Here is a 25921-nt window from a genome sequence, read left to right on the forward strand (position 1 = left end):
GCTGGGTGTGTGGAGTGAGTAGAACAGAGGAGCTCTGAGGCTGGCAGGATTTCATCGGTGGCGGCGGGAGGCTGTTGTGTGGTTTGAGCAGGGCCATGATGTGATCACATTTGTCCTACGAGAACATCTCTTTGGCTGTGCAACGTAGTTAGGAGGCAGTTGTCAAATCCAAGTTGGCTCTGGTAAGAGATGGTGGCCAAGATCTATATAGCAAGAGCTTGATTTGGCCCCCAGAGTGATGGCTTCATGCAAAGCAGAGAAACTGAACAAACAGAAGCCCTTTTAAAAGATACTGATGGAAGAGGAGATCTTTGCTGCTCTGCCCACAGGACGGGGGAGAGGAAGAACTGGTGTCTCCCACAAGTCTCAAAAGAGAACAGGTCAGACTCCCTCCCACCTCATGCTGCTCCCTGAGCTTAGAGGGCTTCCATGATGCTTGATTCTGTTAACTCCTACTCATTCTTCATAGCTCAACTCAAGTATCACTTCCTCAGGGGGCTCCCTCTGACCTTCCTGATCAGGTCAGGCCCACCACCACCTGCTTTTGTTTCACTGTGTGCCTAACATCACAGCTACAATGTCACCTTCCTCAGCATGAGCATACTGATTCAGGTCTTGCCCACCCTCACATGGGGAATGCCATGATGGGACACCTACAACCGTGCCTGGCACACAGCGAGGGCCAGTCCATGTTTGCTTCATGGATGCAAATCAAGTCAGCCACTGTGGACTCTGTTTCAGGTGAGAACATTTCTGGCAGATGTGGAAAGATCTCCAATTATGAGAACATTCTCTTGTTCTTGGCCCATCCTCCTGGGTGATGGGGCTGTAGGCCAGACAGGACCATTTCCTCTTTGTCAAGAAGATCTGAACCCACTGAAAAGCATATGCTAGCTAGCAGAATCTAAACTTGACCCTGACTCATAAAAAAACAAACAAACAAACAAAAAGATGTAAGAGCACTTGGGTGGCTCAGTCAGTTAAGTGTCTGACTTTAGCTCAGGTCATGATCTCAAAGTTCGTGGATTCAAGCCCCGCATCAGCCTCTGTGCTGACAGCTTGGAGCCTGGAGCCTGCTTCAAATTCTATGTCTCCCTCTCTCTCTGCCCCTCCCTTGCTCATGCTCTATCTCTCAAAAATAAATAAATGCTAAAAAAATTTTTAATGTAAAAACAAAAAACTTTTAAAGAGAGACCATTCTGGAGCCCAGAAAACATCCCTTCATAATTAGAAGATTAGGGAGCCTTTTATGAGAACAGAACTATAATCATCACACTTTATTACAAGGAATTATATACAAATTATACAATTATATTAAAAAATGTTGTGTCCTCCCAAATTGCAATACTCTACGCATCTCCTGAGGAAAATTGCATCTGTTTTCACCCAGAGGGAGGAGGGGATTCTGATCTGATAGTATGAAGGGGATCAGCAGGGGTTAATGTCAGCAACCCCCTTTAACTGATAAATGGATTGACTTGGTCACTCTTGTCCTATCCTCCCAAGTGCTGTGACGGCCACCATGCTGTAAATAAATGCTTCCCGTGCCAGGCATCGTGAGCCCCAGCAAGGTCCTGTGTGGCGGCCTGAAGACTCCAAATCCCAGATCTGGGCCTCCTCTGTCCTGTGCAAAGCCACGAGAAGCATCAGGTTCTGCTAGGGCGCTCTGGGGGTCTAGCGTACAGGAATATCCAGGAGGCGAGACACAGGACCTGCCTTCCAAAGGGTGTCACATCCATGTCACACTGTGCCCTGGACCCTCAGTGAACCTCATCTGTGATGCACCTTAGAACCTAAAGCTGTCTGTTGCCTCAGTGGCCTGCAAATCCCTCTGCACCACACCCCTACCTCATGGAAATTCCCTCATCTCCTCTCCTCACTCAACATTCACTCGCAAGACATTCACTCAGCATGTGCTGTGGACCAAGGACCCTTAGGTACTGGGGGCACAGTGGAGAAGGAAACACCCGGTTTCCACTCTCTTATAGTTCAGCAGGGATGACAGGTGCCAATTCGTGCATTCTGTCCCATGCATACATAGGGACCTGAGCTCTATGAAGGAGAAGCACCCACGACCCCCCTCTTGCTCCATACCCCCACTTCTCCTCCACCATCTATTACCATTTGTCTTGTTTTGAGGCTTCTGTGTTGTGGCATCAGGTGACTAGTGGGATCCCCAGGTCCCTCCCGTGAGCAGAGAGGACTGCGCACTGCAGCCTGGCTGTGATGTTGCAGTTGACCAACCGAAGCCCTCTTCAATCCTCTGCAGGATTCCTGTGAGGATCACCACAAATGTCGTCATAGCTACCAGCTCCTGAGCACCCACCAGCAACGTAGCTTGGGAAGGACATTTTCATCTTGCTCTCCGGCTTCCGAACCATTCTTACCACAGCGTGTCACACCACAGCCAGCACCCTCACTGTGCTGCAAGTTCAAAGCGCAGGGAGGCATAGACCCTGCTGTCACATGTCAGATGGAAAGGCGGGCTTCCCAGATATCAAAGCAGGTAGAACTTGTATTTCCCTGAAGCCATCACTTTCTTCAAGGGATCTGTACATAAACATAGCTCCTACCCAGGTGATCCACCCTGCTAAGATCAAGGAGCCCAGAGGCCCCATGCCAACAATCCAGAATTTACAAGGCAGTAGCCACAGTAGGGAGGAGGCTGAGGGCCGCCACACCTAACACTCAGGTCTAACACCTGCCTCAGCCACACCCTTCTCTGCACCTGTCATGGGCAAGAGCCTCAAGCACAGCCCAGTTCCAGGATACCACCAGGACAGCCAAGACCACAGACATTCCATCCCTGCACACCAGGAGTGGGCAAAGAATGTGGCAAAGGCAATGTGAAAGGCAAGGCTGTGAGCAGCCCTCCACAGAGGTCAGCCTTGGGAGGGTTAGTGTCTCCCACAGAGTAAATCCTGCGCTCCAGGGCTTGTTTGGGGCAGCAATGTTCGTGATCTGACCCAGAGTTCCTGCTCCCATCCGTTCCCCCTCGGAGATGACTTCGACCAGAGCTCCATCTACACTGAAACACCATAACAGAGTCTGTGCCCTGAGTTTCACATTTATTATCTAATTTAATCTTCATGCTCACAGCTGCTGTGAAGTGGCTCTCACCCTCACTATGAGGACACAGAGACACAGCTAGCACGTGGGGAGGAGGACTCAGTTCTGTCTGCTTCCAAAGGCTCCTGACTTTCCTGCGTCCTTCCTCCCATTCCCACATGCTTTGCTCACTCCTGCTTGCGGGGGATTTAAGGGAGGGGACATTTTTGGTCTTCGGCCATCCTGACTCTGTCCTCGCTTTCAGCTGTGCCTTAGGGTCCTGCTGACACCCTGGTGACTGTCCTTCTGGGGTTCTGCTCACAAGACCGTCAACAGGCCCAGCTCCTGCCTTTGTCCAAGAATTCGCTGGCTTTGCCTCAGCCGTGCAGGGGGTCCCCTCTCCTCTGCGCCCCACAGCCCCCCATCTGCACTCGCCTCTTAGCATTCTGCACCCATTTGAATTACTCATGTCCAGCTCCTCTGTCAGGAAGGCCACTGTGACTGCTGTGACCACTGTGCTGTACACTTCCCTGACATGCGACCGGCCTCAAAAGAGTATGTGTTGAGCGAAAGGTCTGTTGAGTATCTGCATATGCGTGGAAGGGCAAACAGATGGGCAGATGGACAGCTTCCCCACATGGCTCTAATTCATCTGGATTCGGCAAGAAGGGCCACAGGGAAGAAGGAGGAGGAGGAGACCCCGGCCAGGCAGCCCCCTTGGGGACAAGTACCTCCCCAACTGTTTGTGCATTAGGTGTGTGTGCATGGGTGTGCTTGCATGTATGTGGACAAGGCTGAGAGGCAGCCCTTTCTGAATCACAGCCTGGGGTCTCTGAAGCCTAACTTGACCCCAAGCTTGCCTGAGAAGGAAAGGACTTCTGACATCCTAGCATGAGGCCCAGGGCTCGACAACACACACCTCAGCTGCAATGCTCAAAACACAGGACAATTAGGAGGAATTAGTAGAGGGCAGTGAGGGGGGCTTAGCAACTGCCATGGCAACTGTGGGCACATCTTTTGTGTGGCACTCCTCTTTGTCCCTGCCAGTGAATAGCAAAGGCATTACATAAGCAGCAAATGTGCTCCCTGGCATACTGAGCCCGTGTCACTAGTGGGCCAAGGGCCAGGAGGGCCACCCAAGAATTCTATTCTCCCCATCCATCACCATGAGGAGGGACTTGGAGAGCCTGAGCCAAGATCCACTCTGGCGAGCCTGGGGAAAAGCCAGCCTGCCCGGTTAAGCACTGCTCCCCAGAGCCACCTCTTGGCCAGCCACAACGGACAGCCTAGTGCCTCGCCCCTGCCTCAGACCCTGCAGTGTGACCCTCCCCCAGAACACGCACAGTCAACCTCTGTGCTCAGAGGCTATGGAAAAGACGGTTACCACTCCCCTCCCCTGCTCACATGAATTTACCAAGAAAACCCAAGGCACATCAACAGCTAATGAGGAGTGAAAACGGAAGCCCCACTTGTCAGAATCTCTTTTCAAGAGGCTGAATTTATAAACTCCATCTGAAACAGACCCCCTCAGCAGGACACAGAGTTCCTCTCGCCAGCACTGGGGTTCCTGGCCCTCTGGGGCACGAGAGAGTGAAAGCCAGCTGCCTGGGGCCCCAGGAGGGTCACTGGGCTCCAGATCGTGTGGAGGCCACCCACCAGCACAGCCTTGCGAAGTCACCGAGATGCCAGAACAAGCTGAGATTCTCCACAGCTCCTTCCCTGCTTGAAAGCAAGTGGCTCCTCACACCCTCCCAGCATCTGTCCCTGTCACCAGGAGGAGAGAGGTTTTCAAAAAAGGACAACTCCAAGCCTTTCCCTTCAGCATAAAGCTGGAGTTCTACCACTCTCTTGAGGACGATCTCTTTTCTTTCCTGTCCACTTAGCGCACTTATGACGTACCCACGTGTGTGAGGTTCCACAGAAGCAACCAAACAGGGGCAAACCGTATGTGACCCCAGACTGTCACAGTCAAAGCCACAGACAGGAAGCAAAAACTTTATACCCTTACTGTAACTCACAACCTGCTTGCTTCCAGAAAGCGTTTGGGCAGTGTTAAGAACACCAAAGGAATGAAAGGGGCACTGCTCCAGAAGTTAGAAACTTCCAGAGACAGCAGAGGGCATCCATAATGAAGGGCTGGACCCTGTCTAACAGATTCCAGGCAAAGAAAGAGGGGCAGCTGCAGACAAAGACAATCGATGAAGAGCAAGGCATAAAGGCACAAACGCTGGTCCAAATCTCAGGTCTGCCACTTATCAGCCGGGTGACCCTGGCCAAGGCACTTTCCTTCTCTTGGCCTCTTTTCTCTCTTCTGTAAAACAGTCATAAGAACAGTACTACCTGACAGAGGGGCTGTGACTTCACAAACAATCATGTCTGTAGCCTGTGTGGACTAACACCCACAGAGACAGCACTCAGGGTGTGGGAGGAAGCTTCATGAGAAGCTATTAGGAAGGGGAGAAGGTCCCAGGTCTGTCCTCAAATGCTCCTGGAGATCCCTGATCTACTCAAGGAGATGTCCAAAGTTCCCTCGTAGGCTGGAGGGACCGATGCCTACAAGGTAGACTGAGGCTTAGGGAGGGCGGACTGTGTTCTCATGCGATCCGGTGGGGCTCCCTCGAGGGAGACAAATCCACAGCCAGCACGCACAGAGCCTTTGCCTTCTCTTCAGAGGGAGGGACTTATTCTCAGGGCCACAGCATCAACAGCTCTGACTTCTCCTTCCCTGGGTAATGGTGACACGATCAGTGCCTTGAGGGACAGAATCTCAACTCAGGAAGAAAGGCACCTAGTGGCATCCCTGAGGCCTGAGACCTGGTAGAACCCAGGACCCCAGAGTCCAGCCCCTGGATCAGCCTTTTCCTCTCTTAGGGGAAGGGTAGGACATAGAGAACAACTAAGAGGAAAGGAAGTAGATTCACCATGATGTCACTCAGGTGAACCAGGGTCCCAGGCAAGGCCCGAAGAATCTGTGCTGGATTCTACTTGCTCCAGCAAGCCAGGCCCACTGGGGGCTAGGAAGCTGGGAGGAAACCAAATCTACTAGAATCGGCCTCCACCCATAAGTCAGGGATCCCTCCCTGCTACCAACAGCGTTAGCATCAAAAACCAGCCTGAGGAAAACAGTGCCTACACAGAAAACAAAACTCTGAGTGATTATTAGATGCCAGGAACTGAACTATATGCCTCTTTCATCTAATCCTTTCTACTACTCTGCAAGGTTGCTATTAGTGCTTCTATTTGTTTCACAAAGAAACGGAGGTGCCAAAGAGTTTTTTGCCCAAGGACACTGTGCTAGTCAGTTCCTACCGAATAACAAATAACTTCAAAAAAAATCTCAGGGTCTTATAAGAATAAAGATTTATTTTGCTAGTCTGGAGGTTGGCTCCAGTTTGGCTCATCTAGTCCAGACTCAGCCACATGAGATGACTCCAGACTCCTGGTCAGAATCACATCTACCTGTGGGTCTTTATTCTGAGGTCCGTGCTCGGGGATCAGCATTCCCCGAGCGAGCTTTCCAAACAACAGCTCAAGCAGCACGGGAGAGCAAGCCGACTCAAAGAAGCACACTGACAGCTCGTGCTCACATGATGTTCACTAGCAGGGCAATGGCGAGGCCAAGTATCCCTAACATGGTCAGGAATGCGTGTGCTCTGCCTTGCCAAGGACACGGATATGTAATTCTATCCCAGGATGGAGTGCAGACCTGAGATAATACCTCTGTCTATGGTGGTCACAGCTGCCAAGGGGCAGAGCCAAGAGGCAGGCCCAGAAAGCCCATTCCTCTCACTGATCTGCTCTCCCGGTGACCATGTGACTTCTGTTAAGTCACTTCACCTCTCAGGGCCTCAGTTTTCTCATCCACACACTGGGTACAGTATGACCTACACTGCTGGGCTTTATAAGGATCCAAATGAAGGGGTGTCCAAAGACTCCTTAAAGGAAGTGGAGTCACCACTTAAAGGCACCCAGTAGGACATTAGGAGGAAGTCACTCCCAGCCCTCGTTTGGAAATTTCACAGGATTGTGACTCTCTTCCAGACAGAGACAGTGCCAGAGGACAAAACGGAAGAGCTGCTTTGCCGTCTTGAGAAGGATGGGCTTCTTGTGACGGTTCAGACACAGACTGGTCCTTGGGCACATTTTGTGTGAATGAGAAAGGTCCGTGTCTCTATCACGATTACGACTACTGTCCAGGCTTGGCTTTACGGAGGCCACTCAGGGCTGACTGTGAAAGCCGTGTGAGAGCAGCCCTGGGCTCCCCATGGCGCAGGCCTTGGGGGCGAGCACAGCCCACGACCACAGCGGACGGGCGCAGTACTGCACAGGAAGCTGTTACTCTTCATTAACAGCCATCAGTTCTCCTGCACACATCCTCTGATGAGTACATTTTGACATTCCGTTGCCAGATCAAAATAATAGCAGGGATCAAACATCTAAGTAGGAATGATAACAGAATTGCAAAAAGCACAGGACTGGTCGTCAAGGGCACAGAGCAGAACACGTTTGCATGTTTTTCCCAGCAGAATGCCTGAGCTCACCCCACTCCATTCCACAGACAATGGCTAGGAGCACAGGTCCTACGGCCTCGCTGTCTGGGTTCAAGGGCTGTCTCCCTCTCTTACTAGTGTAGTCACTCTGAGCCTCAGCGTCCTTCTCTATAAAAGGGGAACCATCCCAGTGCCTATGTCACAGACACTGTGAGGATTCAACGGGGATGTCTATGTAAAGCACTTAGCCTGTGACCTGGCATACAGGAAAGGCTCCAGAAACTTGGCCCTTGTACTTAGTACCCCTCCACCCCCTGACAGGCATCCCCAAACCATCCCTCCCAGGGACTCTTCTCTAACTCTCGCCAAGATTCTAGAAAACAGATCCTCACATGTCTCCGAGGAGCCCCTTTCAGTACTGAGCACACATCACTTCAATCTGACTTTAGGCATCGCTGTGTAAACATATGACCCCTTAATTCTATTTCAGTTCAATTATGCAAATCCAATCACACGTTCAGCTTTGAACCATTCCTCTTTCCTCTCAAAATCTACCCACCGACGGCCAACTGAACCTATGACTACCAATTCTGAGCTCGGAGGGAACAGCACTCCAGCATCTTAAGTGTGAGAGCTGGAAGATGAAATCACTCTCCAACCTAAGCCCAGAGCCAGGCCGGCGGCATGTGCTGGACACGCATGCTGATGGCCAGCAGCCTCAGAGCACCAGGGCAGAAGGCAGCCCCAACAGCGCTCTCCCGGGCCCCTTCACCTCCATTCCATGCAGCCCCCCACGGCCTCCTGTGTGGGGAAGCAAGAGGGGGTCACTGGAAACAGGCACAAATACAGGACCTCATTCTCCATTTATCCCCCAACACGGCTCACCAACTGCCTGTTCTATATACTGAGGTTCCATGGAAATCTTAATGCAGAAGAAAGGGTGCTGGTGCCTCTATTTATTTTATTTTTTAATGGTTTTTTTATTTATTTTTGAGAGACAGAGAGTGACAGCGTGAGCAGGGGAGGGTCAGAAAGAGAGGGAGACACAGAATCTGAAGCAGGCTCCAGGCTCTGAGCTAGCTGTCAGCACAGAGCCTGACACGGGGCTCGAACCCACCAACTGTGAGATCATGACCTGAGCCGAAGGCGGACGCTTAACCGACTGAGCCACCCAGGCGCCCCCTCTATTTATTTTTTAAGTGGGTAATTTACTCTGTGCTACAAGCCTTGTTCTAGAAGCATGAAAATGGAGGTCCAGGGAGGGAAAGCAGTTAGGCAAAAATCTCAGCAAGTCTGAGGGAGCCAGAGCCACAAGGAGAGTGCAGAGCCTGGCTGCCACTTGAGGAGAGCTGGGTCACCAGGGCTTCCTGCGAAGGCCACAAATGGGGAGACAACATGCCACGGCTCCACACTCCGTCTACACAGGGACGGGAGCAGAAGGGGCTGCAGACAGAGCAGCCGAGGCAGAACCAAGCTTCGGCCGTGTCATGCCCTGCCTGCTCCCACAGCAGACAGACCCTGTGGGCAAGACAGCCTGGCCGGCGGTGAGCACAGGAGGCCTGCAGTCTCAATATGACCTGTCTTAGCTTATTAACAGGAGATGGATAATATCTGACAAATGACAGGAGATAAATTGTTAAGCAATATGCAAATATGCCTGCAGCAGAAATGGAAAATTACTATACAGTAAAAGCTTTTATGGCTGCAAGAAAATTCAGAGGTAATTTGTCTCTGCGTCTCCTCAAATTCCAATCTTACTGTTAGCTGTGGCAGAATGCTACATCCGTTACCATTCCAATTAGATCATTATAAAGGGGCTCCCGCGTAGACATCAACTTTGAGGTGCCGGGGAGGAAAAGACACTTACAAAGCCATGGTCAGGCTCAGCCACAACCTCCCAGGGCTCTGCCCTTCTGTCCGTGCACTGCCATTGAGACAAGAGCCAAGATTCTACACCCAGGACCACCTCTGCCAATCACACCCCCTCCAGGCTCGGCTGACTGCTTTCACCAGGCACTTCTGTAAGACAAGGAGTGCAGAGGACCACAGCCGGCCCCAACCAGACCTGTGGGCCAGCAGGACAGAGAAGGAGTTGGTGCCCAGGGAAGCCCACAGAGAGGAGAAGGAACCGTATATGAAAGAAGACCTCACAGGCCCTGTGGGAACCCTCCGACACAGCCCCAGAGTACAGAAAATGAGACAGAGGCTCTGCAGGGGCAGAAAAAGAAGGCCAGGAAGTCGGTGAGGGCACTTGGACTGCCAGCCTGGTGGGCTTCCTGAGTAGGAGGCCCCAGGGAGGAACGGATGCAGAGAGGGCAAAGGATGCTGCTTGAGGCCCAGTAGAGCCCGTGCTTCTTCAGAACGCACAACCAGCACAGGGTGGAGATGTTCTCCTGACTCAATTCAGGCTCTGGGTTCTTCTGCTGAAAGACAACATAAGAACTAAGTACCAAGACAAATCACTGTGTTTGAAACACACTTGTAGGCAGCTGCTACCTACCACACAGATGGGGGCTGGGCTGTCCCAGGGGGAGCAGCAGGTCCACCACCACCAGAGCAGAGCCTTTCATGAGCCTCCCAGACCACCTGCAGGCACACTACACTGGAGGGGGACGCAGGTGAAGGATCTGAGCTCCAGGGTGCATCCCTGCCCTGTGCAGCGAGATGGGGAAGATGACCTGAGCACTGAGCTAGGGCTGCACTGCCTGAGTGAGGCGAAGCCAGGTAAAACTCAACAGATGAGCCTCATGAATGCAAATCTGAGAAGAGCTCAGGAAACAGCTCCATCTGCATGATGAAGGGGAAAATAGGGGCATTCAGCCCTATAACTAACTTGTTTGAAGGTATTCATTCATTCATTCATTTGATTTTTTTTGGCTAACCATGCCGAGAAATTTATTTAACCAACAGTGTCCAGTGGCAATTCTGAGATCCTATAGGCTCAGCCCTAGTGACTGATGTAGAGCAGGAAAGTAGAGAACCAGGAGGCCAAGCTCAGGACTCTTGCATCTCCCTACAAGGAGGCCAACACAATCAGGGTTTCTCTGTGATCCATGAACACAAAGGCATCTGCTCACTCCCTGGGCGTTAATACTTCAGGTGACAATGCATTCTTTCTGTGGGACACACTTGGCACAGGCATCCAGATACTTGCAAATGCACCAGAGCTCTGAGCTGAAATGTGAAGGTTAGTGGAATGTGTGTTTCACACATTAACTCTAGCCATGTTTGCAGGAATGACACAGAGGCTGCCTACCGGCTCCACACACGTCCTTCTCCAACAGGGGCCTTGCCTCTCACCAGCCCCGGCCACCAACAGGTTCCTGTGCAGGTCCCACTCTCTTCCTGCCTCTGGAGCTGCCTCAGTTGGGCGACTACTACCCCTCATAGGATGCAGGCTCACCCTGTGTCTTCCTCGGACCCTGCAGGGATCCTGCTAGGAGGCTTGTCAGGAGGAACAAACCAAGTATGTGGTGTCACAGCCACAGAACCCAACCCCTGCCTGAGCAGCAGCCTCTGTCACTTCTCTATACCTGCTGTCAGTCCCCTGAACCCCACCAGAGCCTTCACCCATATCGTCACCATCTCCCTTGCATTTTTCAGGGTCCAAATCTAGTTTCCCCTTTTTCAGAAACTTGACTCACACGCGCACACCCACACACCAGGTAGCCCTAGCACTTCTCAGCTGTTTGAACCGTCCACATGGCAAGGAGCCTCAAGCACATTGTTCCTGTTTCCTTTCTCCTCTGTGGGCTCCCATCTTGCACGTGACCTGAAAGTAGGGCCTGAGCTCCCTTCAATCGTGCTCATGACGTCTGCCAACAGAGAAGGTGCCCAATAACACTGTAACAGGAAGGCGCTGTGCGTAACAATCAAAATCAGAATTTGGAGACACTCTTCATGCATGATCTTGATGCGATCATCTCCCAGAACCCTACCTGCTAAATAGGAACAAACAAAAAATAAAAAAATAAAAAAATAAATAGGAATAAACATACCTACATAGTAGATTTGTTGCAATGTTTAACGAAAATATATCCAAAGTAGTTAGCATACAGGGCCTGGTTTACATTTAGCATTCAAGAAATGGTGTCTATCACTGTGCTTATAGTCACTTGTGTATCATCATTATAATCAGTAATGGAAAGTTGATAATATGGAGCACAGTCAGGAAAGAGTGTTCTGGTTAACAATCTTGGTTAAAACAAAGTTGCCGGAGTGGCCACACTAGATTTACTAATTTTTCAAGGGATAGAATAACATCTACAACATTCTAATTGATGAATCTGAAGGCATTTAAGACTCTCCTAAGGCTTTCGGTCACCTTTTGTGTGGGGAAATTTCACAAATGTCACCTAATAGAGCTTTCTGACTGCTGGAAGATTTCACCCAACCTCCCCTGTGTGAATTACGGACTCATACATACGTAAATACTCACGAGCACGTACTTCCAGCCAGACCCTTTCTGTGTGGTTTTTCTACCTGCAACCAACACAGCAGCAATGGGATGGCTTAACTCCTCCCTCCTGGGGTGCCACAACCCTCAAGTTTGGAAACCATGGTGTGCTGCTCAGAGGAAGGAGATCATGAAGCCAGGCAGAGAAGCCCCCAGCCAAAAAGCAAACCCCTGGACCCTCTGGTAACTACCATGTCTCCCTCAAGGCCCTGGGAAGCCCACCTTGGAGCCTCAACATCCCCCATCCAGGTGAGAAGGTACAGGGTGGCCTGGGAGCAGCAAACAGAGAAGGGCACATCCTCACACTGTACCATCACTAGCTCCTAAACACCTTGTCATTCTCTCTAGCAGGAGCTAAGCCTCCGTGACCTTCCCAAAGTCCAGGGGCACTTCCCTTTTCACAGAGAAGGGGGTCAGGACTCCATTAGTGCCCATTCAGTAACCGATCTGGGCAGTGTGCTGACTCTCTTTCCTGCTGCCGCCCTCCTGTTTCCTAACCCAACCTGGTTTGTTTCGATAACAGGGATAATCTGGTGCCCCGCCTCCCACCCCATTCCTCCAGGATCCTGCCCATGAGCCGCTGCCTCACCCCCTGGCCTGCTGGAAGCGATCTTCTTCTCGCTGATGCCTTTCCCATCAGAGGAGAGGTTTGCTCACATGGCCCAGGAGGCGAGGGCTAATGAAGCCCACAAAATCCCCTAGAGCCAGGGAGCCTCCGCTGACATTTCAAAAGGTCAATCACGCTACTTCGAGGAACGTAATCATCTCCCAGGACCTAAATGCAACAATAAAACCAAATAATGCCAAGCACTCGGGGAAAATGAATGATGCTCGCGCAGGAGGAAGTCTACATACAGTTGGCTTGTAAGACGTCCCCAGCCTGGTCGGGGCTGAAGGGCCCTGGAGCCATGAGTGCTGGGCATGAGCCCTGCCTCTGCTATTAGCACAGAGGATGCCTTTCCTCACCCCTGCGCCTGATGAAGTGAGCTGCCTTTGGGACACACACTGTCAGAACTGAACAGAAGTTTCTCTAGGAGGAAGCATGAGAGGCCAGAAGGAATGGCACAGAAGTCACACCACACCATGGAAAGGTGTGTCCTACAGCTCTCAGTCTCAGCTGGAGTGGGGGGAGGGAGGGCAGCTCACTGTGGAGTAGGAACGGCCTCACACCAAGTGACGAACCATTAAGTCTTGTTTTTCCTGAGGCTGAGAGCCAAGGGACTGCGCCTCCCAGGCAGAGGGAAGGCAAGTGTTTGCTTCAAAAATTACAACCCCCACCACAGCCCCTGCCCCCTCCTTACTTCTGGGCTTTTACAGAGAGAGAAACTATGCCTTGGACCTTACCTCTGACATGTGCACAGCGGCCTCCCTCCTGGGAATCTGCAACAGGTCGGGCAGGGTCTCCAACAAGGGGCTGCCCTGCCCAGGGCTTGACACCAAGCCAATGTGTCTGGACCTTCAGGACCCGGCCTTGGCTCACCATTGGCTCATTAGAAATCTTGGCCGTCTTCCTCTCCTCACAACTGCCCCTCCCCTTCCTCACCTCCCCCTCTACCTCCTTCCCAGCCCTACCCAAGGCCTGTGGAACGTACAGAGCCCTCACCTGGCGGCCCTCCTCTTCCTCCCCATGCACTCACTGTTGACTTGCCCACCCCCCACCGGAACTCTGGTCTCTCCCCGACACTCACATAACCCTGCCCCTTACTCTGACCAGTGGCTGTCACCTGGGCAGCTCATTAGATTCACCGGAGGAGCTTTTAAAACTCAGGGCACTGGCCACATCCCAGACCAATTACAGCAACCTCTCCACATGGGGCCAAGCATCTGTAAAACTCCACAGGTTGGGAGGGGCTGCCCAGCAGCTCCCAGCATGGGCTCAGCCAGCGGCAAGGTTACAAAACAGAGCCCACTCATTTCCTCCTGACAGCCTTTGACTGCAGAGCCCTCCCCTGGTTCCAGCCTTCAGGCACCCCTCCCCCACAGGGCCCTCAGAGGAGGTGTCCCTGCTTAGAGTGCCTCATCTCTAAAGTGCCCCGTCTGTGCTCAGCTTGTTTGACTGTCGGGTTACAAACCTGGTCTGTGGGTTCCCTGACAGCTAAAAATGTGTACGCTCAATGCACAGAACGGAGCCTAGTGTGCAATATGTCCCTAAATAGCTATGGGATGGAAAGAAAAGAGGGAAGGAAGTGGGGAGGAGAGCAAGAAATTCAGTTCCTTAAAGATATGGAGGTGATGTCCAGGTAGCCTCCCTCCTCTCTAAAACAGGTGGTTTGCATTTGTTCAGACCCTGGCCACAGACCCTTCAAGTGAGGTTCCCTGGCAATGGCCTTCTCACCTCCTCAAGGCCCTGCTCCGGCACCCCTCCATCTGCAGGTAGGTCTCTGCTCTGTTTCCCAGTGTGAGGGACCACAGTAGGGGTTACATTCCCTGCAACTCATCCTTGGATATTTGCCCTCATTACTCAACAGCCACGCCATTGCTGGACAGAGACTGAAGCAAACCTACGGGCCTGACCACTGCCCCCACCCCTACCCCCGGCTACTGTCCTGCTCCCGGCAGCAACACTCCTGCTCCACAGGCTGCTCGCTGCACCTGCATATAGGACAGGCCATGAGACCACAGAGCAGGGACTGGCCATGATCCTGCTTTCATGCTCTGTGTCCTGCACCATCACCTTTGGTTATTCTTACCTTTTAAATTTTGGGAAGTGGCCCATCTAGTCCAAAAATGGAGGGGGGTTGGGGGGAGGGCTCACCTTCACTGGGTTTCCTGGAGATGGGATTCAGGGAGAACTGGAGTCAGCCTTAATTTCCAGAAGAAAGAAAGCTGGCAAAGGTTCTCTGCTTCTGTAGAAAATCAATGCCAGGAGAACAAGGTCTGAGCGGTGCTGTTCACCATTACATTTGCCCCCAATGGCCCCTGGCACACTATAGGCCTCAATATATATTCCCTATCATTATTGATTATAATAGCAATCCATAACAAATTTCCCAGAGCATTAAAAAGAGAAAGAACAGGGGCTCCTGGGCGGCTCAGTCAGTTGAGCATCCAACTCTTCGTTTCGGTCCAGGGGCATGATCCCACGGTTCATGGGATCAATCATGCTGACAGCACACAGCCTGCTTGGAGTTCTCTCTTCCCTCCCTACCTCTTTCCTGCTCATGTGCTCTCTCTCTTTCTCTCTCAAAATAAATAAACATTTAAAAACAAATAAAAACCAAAAAAAAGCGATACAACTTACAAATCACTCTATATAGGAAATTTTAGATTCAAGGCCAATATGAAACAGAGCCGTTACACATGGGCCGGGAGGAAATCTTCCCAGATGACAGACCACCCGTGTCAAGCCCATTCTGACCACTTTAGGAGGAGCTGGGACGACAGGGGAGGAAATGAGGGGGTTTCCAGAGATTAAACCAAACGTTCCCCCTGAAATAAGAGCCCATGGAGTCCCCAGAATCTGCTCCAATCTCGAGACGCCAGCTGACAGTTCTGTCAGAGAAACCATTGTCTCTCACTTGTGTGCAAACTCCACATTTGACTTGTACTTGAGACAGGTTCCCTACAGGACCGGCTTCACTTCTCCTAACAACACCGGCTCCTTTAGTATATGGTCCCCGGTACACTTCTCCAGCCTCGGCAGCAGGAAGGACACTTTCAGACAGGTCTCTTCTGAACACACTACCATGACGTGGCCGGCAGCCACAGTTGGTGTCACTGAGTGATGGCTTGTGCCACTCAGGAGCACTTCAGAGCAGATGAGCTACTGTGCCCCCCTTCCAGGACAGTGACTTGCCCTGATCAGACCGTCCCTTCATTCTGCAACTTCCTCACTGCCCAGAGGCCCCATCCCAAGCCACCTGGAAGGCCAGAGACCCCGCTGTGACTAGGTTCTTGACGCAACAGCCTCAGCCATAATGCTCACGCCCCCAGCCAGCTTGAAAGGACCCATCTGAGAGAATGGCCATCTAGTCACTTTTATGGGGGCCATCAATTGTACTTTTATTGGCTTGGAGATGAAGGGGCTGTGACACATCTCGGTAAATTTGTGGAAGCGATGTGTTCTCCCTGGGGCACTCTTGGCAGAGGGCCAGAAAGACACTGACTTTAAGAAACAATCCTGCAGAGCCTGGGGACTTTTCTCGAAGTGTTCTGCAGCCCGGGCCCTGGGTCAGAAGTGAGGTGGACCTGAAGGGGCCCAGAGAGGAGTACCCAGAAGCAGGGGTTAGTTAGCGCTCCAACCCCACACTCAGAAAGGCAGTGCTCATGTCACATGTCAGCCACCAGCCCTCCCCGATGCCTGTTCCTTGGAAAAAGAGAAGAGCAGATCCCCGAATGCTCACCTTTAAGACAGGTGGCTGCATCTGCCCAAACCATGCCATCCTGGGGAATGTGATCTAAACACCAATGGCTGCGCTCCCCCAGGCTCAGCCCAGCCCCCTCTCTTCACGAAGCCTTCTTCACCTCCAGCCTGACATGACGTGAGGCCAGACATCCCAGTTTGCCGAAGCCCACCCTGGTTCACACTTCCCATCCACGGTGTTTATTAATAGTGCCCCCGCCACTCAAGTGTCCCGATTTGGACCAGAGATGTAGGTACCACTGCTCTCATTCTTCTTCCCCCGGACCCTCACAGGTGCCCGGCACATAATAGCGAACTCGCATAGTGCTCAGAGGTCACAAATGCCCCTTCAGAAAGCCACACCTTCTCCTTTCTCAACTGTACCACAGCCTTCCGCCCCAGCCTGACCATGCAGGGGGCACCCAGAGAGCTGGTTAAAAAGTGTGACTCGCACCCAGGCACCTGGCTTGTCCAAAACATGGTAAGTGTGCAAGCAAATGAGCAAAGAACCAAGCCTTAAGGACCAGCTGCTAGACAGCTCAGTGGCTCAGGACAATCTGGCTCAGGGAGAGCAGACTAATATCCAAGTTTTCACACCTCACTTCTTTCCCCAAACTTAAATACTGTTAGGAACAATAATAACTTGCAAAATGAATGAATGAATGAATAAACACGTAGAAATGAGCAAGTGAACAGAAGAAATCCTCGCCTCTCACTGCACTGTGTGTCCACAGAGCCCATCTCTCCTCTGAGCTGAACAGCTCCTCCACATCTGGGCAGCACAGCGTTGATTCCCCCAGCCAGAGGAGCGCAGTACCGAAAAGCAGTATAGCCTCTCTTGGGTCCCCTGCACTGAAAAGAAATGTGCAGAAGTAAAAAGAGTGGTCACATTTGCTGAGATCAGGGCTTCAACTCTTTTGGAACAGGTGGGAAAACTGAGGACAGCTCAGCGAGGTGATGTAACTTACCCAAGTCACACAGCTGCAAACTATCCAGCCCAGTGCTTTGATACTCTTCTCCCCAAACCCGTTGATTCCCCCCCCCCAAAAAAGCAACTAACAACAGCTACAAGGGAATACATGGTAACAAGAGAGAGTGAGCATCGGATTCAGAGCTGGCAGTTACAATGCAAGGGCAGCTCAGAGCAGTAACTCCCCATTGCCATTCATGATTTATGCAGACGTTCCCTATTAGCTCTAATGGATGTGGGGAGCATAAATCCCGGGGCACAGCTCCAGACAGGCTCTTGTGATCTAAATGCCACTAAAATCAATGCCATCGTCCCAGTATTGATATGGCAATTGTGATGCTTCATAACCAGGACAGGCAGGGTTGGAAAGAGGAGCGGAGCATGAACAGCGCAGCCTGTCCTCGAGGCTCCCACGGCGGGCACAGTGTCCCGAGAGTGAGCCAAAGCCCAGACTCTGGAGCCGGCTGCTGGGTCCAGAGCCCAGCCCCCCATCTCATCAGCTGTGTGACCTGGGAAGCACTTCAGGAGAAGTGCCCTGAGGCTCAGTTTCAATGTCTGTAAAATGGGGGTCAAATGAGTTATTGGGCCAAAAGCTCTGAGAACAATGTCTGGCTGGGAGGTAAAGCATTTAGGAGGGAACTGCCTCCTTTGCGACAAAGATCAGCTGAGCCTCCATGTCTTTGGATTTGTCTTGGATTTGTCCTGGGGACCTTCCAGGCCAATTGCAACACTGAGGCCCAGCCAGCAAGAGGGCTGCGATTCCAACAAGGCCACCTGGAAGGCCAATGCTCATGAGGCAGTGCGGGTGCCCAGGAAGCGGGGGGAAGGCTGGACCCCAGCAGCATTGGACGGCCAAGCTCCTACCCAGCCAGGCAACCTGCTGCACCTCCCTCTCCCTCCCTGGCTCAGGACGGATGAGCACAGAACTGGTGTCTGAGACTTGATGGAAGGTTGGAATTATGTCCTACTTTAAACATCAATACTTCAATCCACCAGGAGGTAACTGCTGTCCGAGAATAACAGGGACCAGGGACAAAGACCTCTTTGAAAACAGGGTAAAACATAGTGAAATGCGAAGAAAGCTTTTATTGGTACCCTATCTGGAAAATTTAAACTGAAAACTGTAAAGATATATTGATCTTTCGCTTATCTTTGTAAATTTATGTGATAATTGCAACTCTGTTAATTATTAGAATGAAGAAATAATAAACTCATTCCAGGATTTGCTTTGGACAAACCCAGAAAAAAGCAAAGCAAAACAAAGCAAAGTGCATGATCTGATGGGAAGGAAATGGCTCAGGACCCTCCTCCCTCACCTCCCATCAGCTGCCCTAAGCCTGCCAGGCTATCTGCCCCCCCGCACCCCCCCCTGCTGGTCCAAAGATGCTACCTTTGCACTGTCCAAAGCAAGTACACAAATGGTGACACAGGGAACCTGGGATTAAAAGAGTAAATAAATAAATAGGCAATGAAGAGCCCACAGAATTCCCAGGAAAGCAGGATAGGTACACTGAATGAAGGAACCATGAGCTCAAGCTAACTAATAGACATCTTCCCAGGATGCCTCATGTTTGGACCAATCCAGCCCCCAGTCTGCTGGGTCCTAGCTTGAAGGAAGGGGTGGGAGGAGGGAGGGGGTCACAGCCTCGTTCTCCCTGTCCAAGTAAGATCTGAGGGCCTCAGACAAGACAAAGCACCTAACTAGGAGCAACGGGATGTTTGCTTCCTTCCAATACTGAAACGAGAGAAGTGGCCAAGATGAAGCCATGGGAGCCCACGCTACCTGATTGTGGTGGACAGTGCACACACACAGCATGCTACCCCACAGGCCAGCCCGCAGTGGGGACTGACCCACCTTGACAGAGAGAACCCTGGAGACCCATGGAGAGTGGCTGCCAAAGTGCCCCACAGCAACTGGACGCTCTCCAGGAGGGGCCTGCTTACCCAGAAGAGGGGAGAAGCTGGAAATGGCCCCAGGAGCCTGGCGGAGCTCCAGGTTTGAATCACACAATAATAGTATGATCCGAGGCAGCTCCACAAGGACCGATCACCCACCTGCTCAGCCCTGACACGGCAGACACCCCAAAACACCAGACGTGGCTCTTGTCCAATCAACATGCTCCCTCCTCTCTGTGAACATGGAGTCACCGTTACTTAATCAAGTCCCATTCTCATGCCAGGCAGGCACTGTGCTCCGCCATCTCATTTAATCCTCAGGCCACTCCATGACTCGGTTACTCACTTTATACAAAGAAAAGCCAAGATGCATGCCTGAGAAGTGGTGTAGACTGGGCTCTAGCTCCTGCTCTCCTAACCTGGAAGGCCATGATCTGAAGGGCCAGACTGGGCTACTCTCCAACAATCTCACTGGGAAGCCGAGAACTCTGCATATCTGGCAGCTGGAACAGTGTGAGGCATGGGTTAGTACTCACAAAACATTTAATACGTCTAGTTAGGCTGCATCTATGTGGGTTATTTGCAATAATCTGGAGAACCAGAAAATCCTAGCAGATAATTTAAGCTTCGTGAAACTGCTGCCAGGCCATGATTACATGAGCAAATCTGCCTCTAAAGGCAGAACTTAGATCCTTGCCTCAGTCTCCCAAGGCACCATTGTTCTCCTCCTTTGCATTTTAATTTATGGTCGTATGACTCATTGAGTAGTCATCTCCATGACTGGCACAGAGTAGGTACACAGTGAATCTTCCTGGAAGGAAGAACCAGATGGCCAGCAAGGAGGTGGGCACAGCTGAGCCACGGCCGGTAAGGCAGAGAGCACAGGTGGGCTGGGAGGGGCACTCCAGCAAGAGGCTCCCACAGCAATGGGGAACCCCAGGCACATCCAAGGCATCCCTCTAGCTCTGAAGTTTCCTGTCCCCTTTAGGATCTCCACAAGGGTCAGCTCAGCCAGGGCCCCCAGTTCAATGCCTTCAGCATAGGCTCTACTCACTCACATCCTCAAAGTGTTTCTCAGTCATTTTAAACACGGAAATTTTTCCTGAATAGAAGAAAATGCTCTGAAAAATTATGTTTTGCCTTTCAAATGAGCAAAGAGTCCCTGAATTTTGAAAGTAAACAAATTAGAGTAGAAGATGTCCAAATAATCGCGTAAACTCCAATTTCCTGTGTTTTAACATAAACATCAAAATAATGAACTCAGGCATATATGAGGGGGGAAAGCCCTGCCTGACGCTGTTACATTCTTTAGAAGCTGAATCCTAAACGACTAAATTGGCAGTTTATTAACAGGAAAATTATGCTAAGTAGCTTCATGTTGATGTCAAGAATTTTATGCAGCCAGTTATGGTGCGGTACCCTGAGTGCCTCATTTGCATTTCTCATTTAGACAGAACAATGGCTCCAAATGAGTGCAGCATGTTCACATTACACACCCAAGAACATTTGCACAGACGGGAAGGAATATCTTGATACCAGAGTGATTAAGCCTTTTGTTCATTCTGCTCCAGCCTAGACTTAGAAGACAGGGGGCAGATTAACGTCACTTAGAATGGTAATGAAGGGACTCAAGGCCAGAACTCTTAAATGTCTCAGAGGACAAGCACAGCCCACAGGACTCTTTACTCTTCTGACCTCCCCTGGTTTGTTTTGGTTCAGTGAGAACTGGGAGGTGTATGACAGATAAATAAATACCCACTCCATGTCTCATCGTGGAAGGCATTGTGACATCTGCCCCAAGAATTTCAGAAGAACGGCAAGGAGCCCGTGCAGAGCCCACCCCTGCTAAATGTGGGCTGCTCTCCTGGCTCAGCAACTCAGAGCAGAGGCTGCCCATCAGTTTATTACAGCAAGGTCTGCTGAAAACATGAATTGACTGAGTATCCACCTTGTGCTTAGTCCTCTGCCAGATGAGGGAGCGAGCTGAAGAAAGACAGGATCATGCCAGCTCTCTAGGAGCTTACGGACAAATTGAGAACACAATCCTTAGAAACCATGGGATTAATTAAAACAAAGTGCTGGATTCAGTATAGTTAATCATGGCCTTGGACCAGGAATAAATCAACTGGAAGGAGTTACTCTAAAGTGTCTAAGATTGGACCAGAATTTTAGCACATCCAACAGAAAAGTGGATGAAAAGAAATGTACCAGCTAAAGTATATATTTTCTTATTTTTATTTTTGGAGGGAGAGAGCACAAGCTGGGGACAGGGAGAGAGAGAGAGAGAGAGAGAGAGAGAGAGAATCTTAAGCAAGCTCCCCACTCAGTGCAGAGCGTGAAGCAGAGCTCAATCCTATGATCCAGAGATGGTGATCTGAGCTGAAATCAACAGTCTGGTGCTGAACGAACTGAGCCACCAGGCGCTCCTGCACCAGCTAGAGTATAAAAGCACTAGTGAGCATGGCATGTGATAAAGACCGTCAGAAAGATTTGTGTGCTTTTCATACAAGGCTCACTTTTCCAAAAAGTCTCAGGCCATCAAGGAGGCTTGCCTTAGCCATAAACGTAAACCAGTCTAGACCTAATACAGCAGAAATAATGCTATACATTAACCAGATCTCATTTCATATCCCTCCTTTTCCAGGAACGTAGAAAACTGTGTCTCCCAGCCCCTCGTTCAGGCTGGACCATGTAACTAGTTCCGTGTAAAAGATAAACTCTTGCCTCAGTCACACTGAGCTTTAGGGGGTGTTTTCTACTGCAGCACAACCCATTTTATCTTCACTAATGTGGTGGATAAATTGATTCATTACTGGATCCTGACTTCGTACACTCATGCAATCACTTACAGAATATTTATTAAAGACCCATGAGGTACTAGGCACTCCATTCAGCACAAAGAATACAGTAGTAAGCAAGATCAGAAGTCTCTTCTCATGAGGCTTATCGTCAAAAAGAAATCAATCCCAAATATTAACTGTTAGGGATCAAAAAATCTACTTCCTTTCTTTTTAAAGGGAAATAAAGAGCATTTACTTAAATTACAAAACCGAAATAAGATCCTCTAATCCAGTATTTCATTCAGTCTCAGAGTCAGCTGGCTCTTTGGCTAATCCCCCTACCTGAACCCTGAAAATCAGTCTGTCCTCAGCCCGAGGCACCCTATCGCGGCTGCCCTGTGGTCTATAAAATGGTTTTCTCTGACTCCCATCTGCAGAGCAAGCCCTGGGGATTCATTATCACAGACCACACTCCTGATAGGGGTCTAACTTCAGAAGTACCAGAGAGGTCTATAAGAGAAACACTTTCTTGTCTTCAGGATAACACTATTGTTTTGATAGAATGACAGAAAAACACTGATTTGTTTTGTTTTGTTTTTAATTTACTTTTGAGAGACAGTGCAAGCGGGGGAGGGTCAGAGAGAGAGGGAGACACAGAATCGGAAGCAGGCTCCAGGCTCTGAGCTAGCTGTCAGCACAGAGCCCGACATGGGGCTCAAACCCACAAACCATGAGATCATGACCTGAGCTGAAACTGGAAGCTTAACCAACTGAGCCACCCAGGCGCCCCAACATTGATTTTTTTTTAACGTGCTTTGTACTATACCATTTTTTAAAACTTAACTTTACTGGAACATAACTTACATATAATAAAATGTACCCATTTTAAACATAATTTGTGTATACTTATGTAACCACCAACTACAATAAAAATACAGAAAGTTTCCATCACAGTGAAAAGTTCCCTACAGCCCTGTCCCAGTCAATCCCACCAAACCCAGGCAAATACGGATATATCTTCTGTGACTAGAGATTAGATTTGTTCTTTTTTCTAGAGTTTCAATTAAATCGTATCATACAATATGCATTCTTTGCATTTTGGCTTCTTTCACCCAACATAATGTTTCTGAGCACCATCCATGTTGTTATATGTATCAGTAATACATTCCTTTTTATTGCTGAGTAGTATTCCATTATGTGTATATACCACAATCTGTTTATCCGGTCACCAATTGGACATTTGGATAGTTGCCCACATTGAACTACTATGAATAAAGCTGCCATCACTGTACATGCACAAGTTTTAGAATGAATGAGTCTTCATTGCACATCAGTAAATACTCCGATATAGAAGCAATGGGTCTCACAATCAGTGTATCTCTCACTTTATAAGAAACTGCCAAAGTATTTTACAAAGTAAAAGGTTCAATTCTGTTCAATGTAGCCATTCTAATGTGCATGTAGGAGTATCTCCCTCCGTGTGGTTTTCATTTCCACTTCCCTAGTGACAAATAGTGTTAGATATCTTTTCATGTGTTTATTCGCCACGCATATTTGCAAGTGTGTGTGATGTGTCTGTGCAAATCTTTTGTCCTTTTAAAAATTAAGTTGTCTTTGTACTATTGACTTGTAGGTGGTTCTTTATACATTCTGGATACTGTATCTTCATCAGAAGCATATATCGAAAATATTTTCTCTCCATCTGAAGCTTGACTTTTCATTTCATTAACAATGTCTTCAAAAGAGCAGAATATTTTACTTTTGAAGGAATCAAATTTATAAGCTTTATCTTCTCAAGTCTGTGTTTTTGTGTCCTACAAATCTTTGCCTATCCCGAGCTCATGATTTTCCTTTCATTTTTTTTCCAGAGGTTTTAGTTTCAGCATTTACATTTAGGTTTGTGATCCAAGTTGAGTTAATTTTTATGTAGATAAAGTGAGAATCATTTTTTTTTTGCATATGCGTTTCCAGGTGTTCCAGGACCATTTGATAAAAAGATTATCATTTCTCCAGCAAATTACCTTGGCAAATTTATTACAAATCAATTCATCACCTATGTGAGGGATTACTTCTGGCCTCTATTCTATTTCCCTGATCTCTGTGTCTACAATTATTGCCAATTCCACACCGTCTTGATTAGTATAACTTCATGGTAAGTCTTACAATCAGGCAGTGTATGTCCTCCAATGTTGTTCTTCTCTTTTTAAATTCTTTTAGCTATTCTAGGTCATTTCCATGTTTATATAAAATTTAGGACGCCATCTTTGGAGGGTATTTCAAAGTATAGTAAGTTTCACTGTGTTGACTTTGCCAGAAAAAACGCTCACACCAGATCCAGAGATGAAAAGTGAGATGCAGCTTGGAGGTTGGTTAGTTCTGTGCAGTGATGGAGAAAATGGCCTATTACTGAGATGCAGCACTAGTCTGTCAGTAAATGACTGTTCTACCCAGAGATGTGCTCTCCATGAGCCACCCACTTCTCAGATCTGTGATTTGTTTTGTTTCGGAGAAGAATATCTTTTAGACACACATGCCATGCGTTTAAACTGTTAATCCTAGAGACAATCAACCTTCAAAATCATGCCTCACTCCCCCCTTTTACCAAATCCTGGCTAAGAGCTTGGGTTTCCCAGTTGAAGTCTTCTGAATTTGGGGTGAGTTGGCCTGGACCACACACCAACGCTCACAGGAATGTGAACAGTGATAATAAAACACCGTGACATATGTGGAGACTTGGAAAGGGTTGAAGCTGTGCACCACTGTAAGGGGTTGTTATTAATGGCACCCTTCATAAGATTTGAGAGAAGGTGATGGATGTGTAGGACTGAAGCTGTCTTCAGGACTCCAAGATGGCAGTCAATCACCTGGAAAAGGGCAGCATCACTTCTGGTTGGGTGTCAGAGTGACCTCTACTTGTTGAAGTTGGGGAGACCAGTTTGAGAAAAACAAGAGGGTGGGGTCTAGATCAGGAATTTTGTCAGCACTCACATCATTAATAAGTTAAAACTTGAAAAGACAGTCACTCCCCACCCCATCATCTGTCTCCCTTGGTCTTTGCTCTGAAATCCAGAACTCAGATCAAAGCAGGTAACTACATGTTATCGTCAGACCATCTTTATACATTTACCTTCTCTAAAAGACTGAGTGATTCTACTCACTGTTAGCTGGGAAAATATCAGGGAGTGGCTAATGCCCTCTCCCCTATGTGGAATTCATCCCTAGGAGCAAGTCAGTATCCTATGCTAGACCCCACCTCACCCACCCATATAAGGAGGAAGCCAGCCTAAAAAGTGACTGCATGACCCACCCAGGCCAAGTACTCAGTCACCAACACCTAACTGAGGACCCGGGGAGTGCCAGCCCTCCTGGACACTGGTATACTTGGTGTCCAGAGACGGCATCCACCCCGCACACAACATAGCTGATAATGCGTGAAAACAATTTTTTCCCAAAGGTGGTCCTGAAGCAAGGAGGTCCCCATTCATAGGGAAAGGCAGCTTCTCATCCATGGCCTTTATGGGGAGCTTTACCTCCCCAAGGCATGGCGAGCCTCACTCACCCCCAGGAAATGTCCCTGCTATGGAAACTATCCCAATTTCCTGCTTCCCCATAGATAAGCCAAAAGAAGAAGCAAAAGGATTTTTCTGTGATTCTGGGGGCATTTCTTTCAGTTGTGGGGTTTACCATATTTTAGCACTGTATGCTCTGGGAATAATGAAAGGATGGATTCAAGAGGGGCGGGACAGTCAGCTCCAAATGGAGCTCCTCGTGCAGGAAGAGGGTCCCAAATGAATAATGAACTTTTGGCTTCAAAAAAAGTTTGAAGGGATTCAATTTGTAAAACCCATCAGACTTCAAATATTGAAAATAAAGCCAGTTTGAACAATTCTTTCTCTTACTCCCAGCCTTTGCTGAATGAAATTAAGAAAGGCATATCAC

At 49.4% G+C, this 25921-nt stretch overlaps 1 protein-coding gene across 1 annotated transcript in view; it reads right to left on the reverse strand.

Moving 5' to 3' along the window:
* Positions 1-25921, reverse strand: part of FSTL4 (follistatin like 4) — a 526907-nt gene that overhangs the window by 482957 nt on the left and 18029 nt on the right. Inside the window, exon 2 of the mRNA XM_029941169.1 lies at positions 14750-14840. The gene's annotated coding sequence lies outside the window, so the exon portion shown is untranslated. The remainder of the gene's footprint in view (positions 1-14749; positions 14841-25921) is intronic.

Source organism: Suricata suricatta, chromosome 6, assembly GCF_006229205.1.
Source record: "Suricata suricatta isolate VVHF042 chromosome 6, meerkat_22Aug2017_6uvM2_HiC, whole genome shotgun sequence".
Classification (NCBI taxonomy): Eukaryota; Metazoa; Chordata; class Mammalia; order Carnivora; family Herpestidae; genus Suricata; species Suricata suricatta.